The following is a 310-nucleotide window of genomic DNA, read 5'->3' as shown; positions in this document are numbered from 1 at the left end:
TGTGTCTGTTTAACTCACAATGAAGAACTTCCACGCCGACGACATGTTTACATGCAGATGTGAGCGTTAATGTGGCGTCAAAACGGACCGGCTGTGAGATGAGGTGTGTTGGATTTGAAGCAGCAGCGCGCAGACCGACCGGGCATCGCGAGAGCGATTCGAAAGCATGCGGAGCCATCTGCTCTCTGTAGCTCTTGCGGTGCTTTGATGTCATTCAGAGATCAGTCTGCACGTTGCTGCTTCAAGTTGGACCGAGAAAGGGACTTTGGTCGAACACACTCCTGTCTACGAGCATGCAATCTCTCTCAAT

This window comes from Sinocyclocheilus anshuiensis, unplaced genomic scaffold (assembly GCF_001515605.1).
Source record: "Sinocyclocheilus anshuiensis isolate Anshui unplaced genomic scaffold, SAMN03320099.WGS_v1.1 scaffold2271, whole genome shotgun sequence".
Classification (NCBI taxonomy): domain Eukaryota; kingdom Metazoa; phylum Chordata; class Actinopteri; order Cypriniformes; family Cyprinidae; genus Sinocyclocheilus; species Sinocyclocheilus anshuiensis.
Note: the sequence above shows the minus strand (reverse complement) of the source record.